Source organism: Etheostoma spectabile, unplaced genomic scaffold, assembly GCF_008692095.1.
Source record: "Etheostoma spectabile isolate EspeVRDwgs_2016 unplaced genomic scaffold, UIUC_Espe_1.0 scaffold00007070, whole genome shotgun sequence".
Classification (NCBI taxonomy): domain Eukaryota; kingdom Metazoa; phylum Chordata; class Actinopteri; order Perciformes; family Percidae; genus Etheostoma; species Etheostoma spectabile.
Window position 1 is genome coordinate 1 of NW_022603452.1, and position 10,406 is coordinate 10,406.

The following is a 10,406-nucleotide window of genomic DNA, read 5'->3' on the forward strand; positions in this document are numbered from 1 at the left end:
GGCATCTCCATCAGGTGTTATGGTCCAGTCTGTAAAAGAGATTTATACGATCTTACTCTGAAGGATGAAATGAAATAATGCAACAAGTGTAACCAAGGCAATAAAGTGGAAGATTACTAATAAGTGTCTGATGACTCTGTGCACTTTAACCATCTCCTGCTTTAGACATGGGAAGACATGGGCTTGTATTTCATTATTTGCATTCAATTCTTTCTAAAGACTTTTCAAATGACAATTGCCAGGTGGTACCAAATACATAGTTCTTACTTTAAAGCATAAGTCTGGTTCCACTGGGGATTGAACCCAGGACCTTCTGCGTGTAAAGCAGACGTGATAACTACTACACTATGGAACCTGTGTAATACTGCTATCTGTAACATAATCAGAACCATACTGTAAATAAAATGGATGGAGGTCAGGTTCTAAGACGTGAAACCAATGCAAAAGCACTGAAGAAGTCTTTCAGATAGACGATATGTCTTTGAAGCAGGTTTTTTTTGATTGTCGAGTGTCGTTCACTCCCTTTTTTAAGACTTTTCAAGGGACGCCTGCAAGACAGCAACAGGACATAGTTCTTACTTTAAACCTTAAATTTGGTTCCACTGGGGATTGAACCCAGGACCTTCTGCGTGTAAAGCAGACGTGATAACTACTACACTATGGTCCCTTTATGATACATATGTCTTTACATAATCTGAATATAAATGTGACCTTAACCATAGACTGTAGAATTAGCTGTATTGTAGCTCCGGTTCAGGAAACAATGCAATGGTGAACGAAGTGAAGTGAGGTTTCTTTTCAGCACTGTAGCCTGGCTGACGGATGGTCACAGCTCTACTGAGCCAAGTATTCCCAGAGCTCTTAGTAGTAACGACTTTATGAGATTTTTCAAAAAATTCTCCTGCTGTGCCTTGTAATGCCCACAGTGCCCTGCTATGCCATGAACTACTACAAAGAACTGCTACAAACTACTAGAGAGATAGATGACTGCCCTCCATGAGCCAGTTTTAGTCTGAGGTTTCTGCCTGTTAAAAAGAACATTTTTCCTAATATATGTAACAACAAATGCATGCTCTTTTGGGAATTGTTGGGTTTCTGTCATTTACACAGTGTGGTCTAGATCTTCACTATATGTAAACTGTCCTGAGATAACTTCTGTTAGGATTTCACTGTATACATTTCTGGTATGGAGTTTGTGTAGCAAAATTGAACTAGGGCAGAAACATGGTCCACATAATTACATGTACGTAGACACTTTGAGCAATGCAGGATCCTTGTGTGGACCACGTTTCTGCGCGTAGTGTTGACATCTATTGTAATTAACATAAATTCAGCTGGGCCTTTATAGAAGATTACACTGTTTTTTCTTTTAACTCTCTTTCATACAGTAGATGAGATTTGGATACTTTCTCAGACTGTGAAGGCAACCACATGGTGGAGGCCCAGCCATTGTTTTGCTGCACCATAAGCATATCCAACTTAGAGTATGTGGGGGTATAGCTCAGTGGTAGAGCATTTGACTGCAGATCAAGAGGTCCCCAGTTCAAATCTGGGTGCCCCCTGCAATGACGTGAGTAGGTGATCATTTTTATGATTGTAGTTGTTGATACTTGAAAAAAGCATGCATGTAACTAATGTTGCTTCTTTCCAGAAGCCCTTGTGCTTTCTCCCCTCTCAGACTTCCTTGGATTGTGGTGGCACCTGAGTAGTGGAGGCAGCTGCTGCCGTGGTCCTGCTGGACGCCTTGCTCTATTACTGCTACTATTATTAGTAATAGTTCTATTACCTTTACTGCTGCCATAATACCACTGGTCATCTTTTCATTCCATTCTCTCTCTCTCTCTCTCGCTCTCTCCCCCTCTCCCCCAACTGGTTGTGTCAGATGACTGCCCACCATGAGCCAGTTTTAGTCTGAGGTTTCTGCCTGTTAAAAAGACATTTTTCCTCATACAATGAGGAAAATAAGTATTTGAACACCCTGCTATTTTGCGAGTTCTCCCACTTCTCAAATAAATAGCTGATTTAATAGCTGCTAACAGCTGGTCTAAAGCTAATATAGTTAGCCCAAAGAAACAAGCAGGAAGCTGCCACCAGCCAGGCAGGTCCTGCACTTGACGTGTTGTTGCTGCACACGCCAGATTGCTCCATGCGCACCTGGTCCTGCAGTGGCACCCCCATGAGGTCCCTCCCGTTTGCCACTCCTAGCTCCTGCAGCAGCCGCTCAATGAGGCTGATGGTGGCCTCCTTTGGTCTGGTCACTCCCCAAACTTTGTCTGCAGCTTGCTGGACCCCTCACTGACGCAGAAGCCACAGTCCACATACAGCAGCAGTGGGGGTGCAATGGCTGACTGATGATAGAAGCTAGACGTGCATTGTCTTGTTCTTACATGTCAGTTGGATTCTGACTTTGAATTCAAATATTTGGCATCCAAGAAAATTTTGGAACTGATGATGTATCAGTCATTTTGCTGGTGGTTTCTTGGTCACAGCAACAAGCTTGATCATTGACATACAGTTGCACGCCACGTATCACCAAACTGTTGGGTGGGGCCTTATGTATTTGCTTGTATTACATCAAGTGACCTGCATACCAATGACCGCAAAGGTTAATATGTACATGGTCTGCAGAACTGTACTTTCTAATAGAGGTAAGGCAAAAAAGAGTGATGAAGAAGCCAAAAGAGAAAATAGGGAAAGGAGTGCCGGATCTGTTATTGTTTTTAGGAAGCAGATTTACAGCTATACACTTTGCAAACCAGTGTCTCACCCTGGCCGCCATCAAAGATGCCATTTGAACCTCCAGAAACTTGCTGGTAAGAAAGCACATGCAGATCCCCCCCCTGTTTTGATCAATTGAGGTATTTCCGTGTAGTCTTTGGTCTTGGACAGTTACCTTGCAATCTGAAACTGTATATCCTATTGTCTCTGGAACAATAGTTGGCAGTTGGAGGAGTAATGGCTCTTTACAGTGAATATGCAAAAGAAGATGTTCACATATTCAGCCCAGGTAAATGCTCAGCCCATATTCACACAGACCTAAACCTACTCACTTAATGCTGGTTACATTATTCTAAAATCAACAATGCCAGAGAAAAATGACAAAGAGTGATAACATTTTTTAATAAAGTATTGGCAGTTTTTAATAAGTATTGGCTATTTTCCTTATATTTCCTATTTTTTCCAATACCATTACCAAGCATACCTTTAGTTACAATGCCTGTGTTTGTCACAATGTGGAGAGCTGATGTTTGCAGGTAGTGTGGCCGAGTGGTCTAAGGCGCTGGATTAAGGGTCCAGTCTCTCTGGAGGCGTGGGTTCAAATCCCACCACTGCCATTTGCATATATTACATAACTGGAAGCCAACCAATGTGATGTCACAGCTGTATCAATGGGCTGAACTTGGTGAAGTAACTAGAATCATCCGTCACCTTGCTGAGATTGTTCCTTGTTAACCTGAGGTTTCAACATTGGTGAAACCTTCCTTTTCAGCACTTTGAAGTAGAAAATCAACAAATAATTGTGATAATCGTCCATATTGATCAAACTAATCGTGATTATCACTTTGGCCATAATCGTGCAGCCCAAAGAGATCTAATGTTTTATCAAATCCGGTTGGGCAAGTAACCTTTCTGCTGACTTCTTGTAAAATAAAGCAAGTAACATCACTCAAAGAAAGCTACTGCGATGGCTGGGAATCGAACACAGGTCAATTGCTTGGAAGGTAGCTATGCTCACCAATATACCACCATCACTGGGCAATACAATGTTCACTTCAAATCTTGTAATACATCTGGGCATTCCCTGACTGATGACTAACAAATGAAAATGTTATGGATGGTTTATCTAGCACTGCTGATTCTGTCCTTTAGGGACACATTTGTTTTTCAAGGAAAGATGATTAGCAAGCAAAAACAGAAAAAGAATAGCTTGATTATTGCTGTAGTTGACTGACACTTAGAGACTTAGATGAATTTACATACATGTTGAAATGATAGTTACTCATCATTTGGCTCTTTATAGATGGACATTTTCTTTGTAGAGTTTGTCTTGGAGGGTAAAGTTGTAAATGACGAACAAGGGATTTAGTTGCTAAAGAGCACTACGAGCTAGCCAGGAGTCAAACCTAGAATCTTCGGATCCATAGTGAGACGCTTTGTCCATTGCGCCACTAGCCCTACTTTTAGCATTAGCAATAGCTACGTTCACACACCATTGTTGGCAAGGGTAGAGAAGGCCAGTTAAACGTTTGTTACAGTCCAAAATGTGGGGACTCTTGCAGGACTTTTTTTGACTTCTGGGGAGCAATAGACTCATGGGGGGGGGAAGAAGAGGAAAAAGGGGAAGAGGGAGGGAAGAAGGAAAAAGAGGAAAAGGAAGAGGAAAAAGGAGGAAAAAAGAGGAAATGAGAGAAAAGATGAGAAAGATGCTAAATTACACACAAAGGAAACTCACATCTACAAAAATAAAAAATAAATTGATAGATGAGACTCCCTGATGGTCTAGTGGCTAGGATTCGGCGCCCTCACCGCCGCGGCCCGGGTTCAATTCCCGGTCAGGGAATGGTCTGGACTTGACACACTATAAAAAAAATATGTAGTTTTACATACACCAATACATTACAAAAATAAACTGGTAATTTAAGGGACATCTAGCACGTGTGAAACCACTTGTGGGAGTGGAACATGGATGTGTAGAGATGGGCTTTCAAAACAATGCACCTTTTGACATTTTGACATGTCACAGTAGGAAAAGCAAAGGTATAAATAAAAATGAATTATGGCTCAACTCAATTTACATTTTTACAGTAGACATAAGGCATTACAAAGTCAAAAAACTAGGTGCTGATAGTGAAAGGCAAATTAAGCTTTGGTGAAGCACTGAACCACTTAGAGGAATTGGTTTGAAAATGGGTTCATTACTAGAAGCTTCAGTAACAGGGACATCGCCTGGTGAAGGGCTGTATGGGGCTCCAGGACTCCATAGTTCTGCTGGGGGACTTCAACGCACACGTGAGCAATGATGGAGATACTTGGAGAGGCTTGATTGGGAAGAACGGCCTCCCTGATCTAAACCAGAGTGGTTGTCTGTTGTTGGACTTCTGGGAAGACGGGGACTGATCACAGGGAAAAGACGGGGACAGATCAGAGGGAAAAGACGGAGACAGATCAGATGGAAAAGATGGGGACAGATCCGTGGGAGAAGACAAGGACAGATCAGAGAGAGAAGACCGGGACAGATCAAAGGACCAACACACAGACACTTTGATTCCTAATAATTAAACTGAAATAATAAATCTGTCTTCCAGGAGATGACGGGGACAGATTCATCTGGAGAAGACGGGGACAGATCAGAGGACCAACCCAATATCATGAAGACAGAGAGACAGATCCTTTTATTCGTCCTTATTTCTTGTTGGAGAACAGAAGAACTCAGTTTTGTTTTTATTTTTCTGTTTGCATCTGTTTTCAAACCCGAGCGCCTAATTTAAGTTTTGTTGCATGAATGTTTTATTTTGAAAGAGTGTAAAACAACTTCCTAATAAAACAGGTTGAACTATCTGAGGTTTATTCATAAAGTGTGTGTGCGTGTGCTTGTGTGTGTGTGTCAAAAAAAACAATGATTCAGTTTGAAATATATTTTCATCCACAAATTAATTTTAGTCTTCAAAGCCTCGTAGTAACTCATAGTATAGTATGTCGAAATATTCCTAAAAAGACATAGTATAGTATGTCAAAAAATTCATAAAAAGTCAGAGTATAACATATCAACAATTCATAAACGTCATAATTTAATATGACAAAAAATCATAAAATGTCATTAAAAGTCAGAGTTTAGTATAACAAAAAATCATAAAAATATATAGCAGAGTATATCAAAATATTTATAAAAAGTCATAGTTTAGTATGACAAAAAAATCATGAAAGTCATAGTATAACATGACAAATATTCAAAAAAAGTCATAGTATAATATGACAATTTTCAAAAAAAGTCATAGTATAACATGACAAATATTCAAAAAAAGTCATAGTATAACATGACAAATTTTCAAAAAAGTCATAGTATAACATGTCAAAAATTCATATGAGTTATAGTATAGTATGACAAAATATTCATAAAATGTAATAAAAAGTCAGAGTATAGTATGTAAAAAATTCATAAAAAGTCGTAGTATAACATATCAAAAATTCATAAACGTTGTGTTTTAGTATGACAAAAATTCATAAAATGTCATTAAAAGTCAGAGTTTAGTACAACAAAAAAATCATAAAAAGTCATAGTATAGTATGACAAAAAGATCATGAAAGTTATAGTTTAGTATGACAAAAAATCATAAAAGTCATAGTATAACGTGTCGAAATATTTATAAAAAGTTATAGTTTAGTATGACAAAAAAATCATGAAAGTCATAGTATAGTGTCTCAAAAAAGTCATAAAAGTCATAGTATAGTATGTTGAAATATTCCTTAAAAGTCGTAGTGTAGTATGTCGTAACAAGTCCAAATATAGTTGTAGTACTAGTAAGTCATAGTATTATATGTCGAAAATTCATGAAAGTCATAAAAAGTCATAGTATAGTATGTCGAAATATTTATAAAAAGTTATAGTAAAGTATGACAAAAAAATCATGAAAGTCATAGTTTAGTAAGACAAAAAATTCATAAAAGTCATAGTATAATATGTCAAAATATTTATAAAAATTCATAAAAGTCATAGTATAGTATGTCAAAATATTCCTAAAATGTCATAGTGTAGTACGTCGTAAAAAGTCCAGATATATAGTTGTTGCTGTAAAACAAGAAGAATCTAAAGTCCTCTGGAGAATGCGGGCATTGACCCGCTACCTCTCACATGCTAAGCAAGCGCTCTACCATTTGAGCTATTTCCCCTTTTGAAAAGTGTCATAGTATGTCGAAACAATTCATAGTAGAGTATGTCAAAAATTCATGAAAAGTCATGAAAAGTCATAGTATAGTATGTCAAAAACTCATAAAAAGTCATGTAAAAAACTAAAGAAGTCTCTTGGATGAGAGACAAAACATCTGTGGAGGACCTTTTACCAAGTCCTGTTACCCTCGGCCTAGTTGTGAACTTTTGGGGTAATAGCATGGATCAGGAACCAAAATGGACACATCTGGACTCAATGTGGGCATCGTACGGCAATATTTGACACATTTAGACCATGAAGACAGTTATCAGTTTATTCCCCATCTGGCAGGTATACTTGTGGACTCAGTTGGACATTTTGAAGATAATTGCACAATGTTGACCTAATAGTCAGTCTATTTCCCATCTGGCAGGGACATTTCTGGATTCAGGTGGACATTGTGGACAGAAACATTGGTGGATATTGATTCCCACCATAGGATTTGGCCTGTATTGCACATTGCCTTCACATACCGCACAATGTATTGCCATTGTCAAGCACATTGCCACCCTGGTGACTTTCTTCCATGTCTCCATGAACGCCCATATATTTGGGCTGACAGTCGAGAAACCTTCCCTTGTTAACTATGACATGGATGACTGAGAACCCACTATATCATGACATGTTTAATTTACTATATTATAATTTTTGACACAGGTCCTACTGAAAGCTTGTTGGATCAGTCAGGATAGTCTTTTCATCTGGAACTAATGTCTGAGACATGATATTGGGAATAAAGAACTTAGCAGTTATTTGTATTTAAGAGGACGTGAATGTGCGCAAGAAACGCAATTGCAAGTAAAGCGTTTTGTGAGCATCCTTATTGTCAACACATTAAAGTTACCATGTGTTTGTACACAGTAGACATATCTACTGCTGTATTCAATGTCTGTGTCAAGTCCTTTAAAACCTGTTCTTCACTTGCTTTTTCCCACATCCTCTGAACGCTTTGCTTACTAAATGGCTTAAGTTGGCCTGTAATTGTTGCTTTTTCATATTTTTTGTGATTGTTGTGTGCCTTTAATATCGCACATGTGGATATTATGAAAGAAACTGACTAGAAAACCCTTGTAACACTTGCAAAGGTTTCATGGTGTAATGGTTAGCACTCTGGGCTCTGAATCCAGCGATCTGAGTTCAAATCTCAGTGGAACCTGTTTTTAAGCCACAGCACAGGTGAAAAAGATCAACCTTTCAACTTTCCACATCTAGTTTAAAGTAGGCTTACAGGTTTAAGAACATACACTGCGCTGTTCATTGATGGTGGTATAGTGGTGAACATAGCTTCCTTCCAAGCAGTTGACCTGGGTTTTCATTGTGTGATTACTTGCTGTAGAAAACTCCCTGCTGGACTGACGAGCTGACGTCACGCCTTGGACTCACGTATTTGCGCGCATGCGCAGTTCATTGTTCTTTTCATAGTTTGCTGCGGACACGAGCACGGTTGCTCCTGAAGTTGTACGCTACTGGTGTGAATCATATGTTGTGTTGCCGTGTGCGTTAGTGAGAACGTAAGTGCACAATATTACGCTCATGTTAGTTACTACTGTGTTCTATATGTTTCATTATAATCCTGCTGAGGATTTAATACAGTTGCTACATTAGCGATGGTGTTGCTGGTTTGCTCGTTGGAAGCACATTTTCAGCGCGTCATCCACATGCCGCTATTATGTTCATTTATGGTCTTAGAGCGCCATCTAGTGGCCAATAGTTATAACTACATGATGACACTTGTATGCCTTTACTATGTTAAATTGTGTTAATTGCCATTACTATCCGGCATTGTCTGGTTGTTTGCACAGCAACTAGTTACCTAGCAATTACGTATATTGCAGAGTAAGTTGCTCATTGTTCTTTATTTGTATATATGTGCATTCGTTATGTACATTTTATATTTACTGTATATGTTCTGTCTCTTTATGTTACAGAAAACCACACACACACACACACGCACCTTACACAACTGTGTAATGCCAACAACAAGACTGGATCTAGATATTAATAAACCTGTTGAACTGAAAACTGAAGTTGCAGCGATTCTCTTACCGGAATACATAACCAGTTCGGGGTAGCACCAGAAATAACGCACACAGACTTCACAAGTGGTCCTTCGAGCCGGATGTACCCCCCCGCTGCGTTATGGCAACTTCCAAGGATTACGGCAGAGAGACAGATGTCCGATCTCATCCCAGCAGAGTCAGACAGCTCCCAGGGTACCTTGCGGACTACGAGCTCGGCTATCCAGCTAAACAGCTTCCGCCATTCAAGGGATCCCAACTTCAGGGTACGGAGAGTGTACTGTGTAGTGAACGAGCTCAGCTTGACCTCGCCACGCCTGACCAAGACCTCCAGATTCGCGAGGAGGAACGATTGCAGCGCCTTGAATCACGTTATAAGGACATGAGTAAACAGTTGGAGAAGCTACAGATTACAATGGACAGTGCTAAACACATGCCTTACCCGCAAAGCTGCCCAGCTTATCCACTGCATTACCCTCAGTATCCTCAACAGTACTCCAGCCTGCCTCGGCTAGAGTTAGGCAGCCCTGTTGGTCACTGGTCGACTTCAGTTCACAGCCCCCTGGGGAATACAACCTCAGGTGTCAAAGAGCCTCTGCAGCAGTCAGCAACCCTTTTGGGTTCCTCGTCACAGCAGCCAATCCTCACGCCAGCCCAGACGGGAGGACAACATGGACAAGGCCAATCCACTTATACCCTGCCAGCTCCTACGTCCCGGTCACAGGTAGCTATGGACTATGCTGCACCAGCTCACCACACCTATCTGCCTTCACTTCATCCTGTTCAGGATCCTGTTCAGCATCTTCGGTCTGTGCCACAGTCTGCTTTACATCAGGCTCCGCTTGCCCAGCCCGACATGCTTCAACCTCATCTCCAGCCTCCTAATGCTCCCCCTCAGTATCCTCAGCATCCTCTTCAGCCGCCGCTACAGTACCAATCCTACCCTGCTTATCCTCCTTATCCAGCTGGGTTGTATTACTCGCCATATGCGCCACATCCAACAGGGCAACCACTGCTGACGCAGCCAGCTACACCTTATGCACCAGCCATCCCACCAGCAGGCCCTACAATCCCAGACATTCTGGAAATGGCCATCGCTTCTTCATATGGCATTCCGAAGCCTAAACTGACCCCATTCAGTACTGGTAAGGAGAGTGACTTCATAATGCTGAAGAAAGGATTGGACAGTGTGCTTGGTCCACACAAGCATTTATCAGAGGATTATAAGTATCAGGTGCTCCTGGACCTCCTTAAACTACCAAACGCTTACCAGGTGGCGAAGAGGTATGTGAACGATCCAACCCCATACACTAGCGCCATGCAAGCCTTAGAACAGCGATACGGCCAGCCACGCCAACTTGTCCAAGGAGAGCTGAAAGCCATTCTCAACTCCCCTCCTATCAAGCCAGGTGATGCACAGGCCTTTGAGGATTTCTCATCAGCTGTTAGTACCTTGGTGGGG

General features: G+C 40.8%; 5 non-coding genes across 5 annotated transcripts; 3 read left to right on the plus strand and 2 right to left on the minus strand.

Moving 5' to 3' along the window:
* Window positions 1-282: 282 nt before the first annotated feature.
* Window positions 283-355, minus strand: trnav-uac (transfer RNA valine (anticodon UAC)). The gene has a single exon. It is a non-coding gene; the product is annotated as a tRNA-Val (tRNA).
* Window positions 356-594: 239 nt separating this feature from the next.
* On the minus strand, window positions 595-667 carry trnav-uac (transfer RNA valine (anticodon UAC)). The gene has a single exon. It is a non-coding gene; the product is annotated as a tRNA-Val (tRNA).
* An 823-nt stretch (window positions 668-1,490) lies between these two features.
* trnac-gca (transfer RNA cysteine (anticodon GCA)) lies at window positions 1,491-1,562 on the plus strand. Its single transcript has one exon. It is a non-coding gene; the product is annotated as a tRNA-Cys (tRNA).
* A 1,691-nt stretch (window positions 1,563-3,253) lies between these two features.
* trnal-aag (transfer RNA leucine (anticodon AAG)) lies at window positions 3,254-3,335 on the plus strand. The gene has a single exon. It is a non-coding gene; the product is annotated as a tRNA-Leu (tRNA).
* A 1,154-nt stretch (window positions 3,336-4,489) lies between these two features.
* trnae-cuc (transfer RNA glutamic acid (anticodon CUC)) lies at window positions 4,490-4,561 on the plus strand. The gene has a single exon. It is a non-coding gene; the product is annotated as a tRNA-Glu (tRNA).
* The last annotated feature ends 5,845 nt before the right edge of the window (window positions 4,562-10,406 follow it).